Raw genomic sequence first — 360 nt, forward strand, 5'->3', positions numbered from 1 at the left:
CAAGCAGCAGCAGCACCACTACTCCACGACCGCCATCAGCACCACCAACTGCAGCAGCAGCAACACCAGCAGCAGCAGCACCACCACCAACACCAGCAGCAGCAGCAGCACCGCCACCACCACCAACACCAACACCAGCAGCAGCAGCAGCAACAGCAACAGCAGCAGCAGCAGCAGCAGCAGCAGCAGCAGGATGGGGGGCAATTGCTGCAAGAACGGTTTAGCTTTCGTGCGGCCGCCAAAAAACAAAAAATTTTTCGATGAAAGAACGCCCTGGCCCCCTCAGTACTTGTATGTTTTTTTTTTTTTTTTTTTTTTTTTTTTTTTTTTTTTTTTTTTTTTTTTTTTTTTTTTTTTTTT

This window comes from Eimeria mitis, genomic scaffold, assembly GCF_000499745.2.
Source record: "Eimeria mitis Houghton genomic scaffold, Emh_scaff2043, whole genome shotgun sequence".
In the NCBI taxonomy this organism is placed as follows: Eukaryota; Apicomplexa; class Conoidasida; order Eucoccidiorida; family Eimeriidae; genus Eimeria; species Eimeria mitis.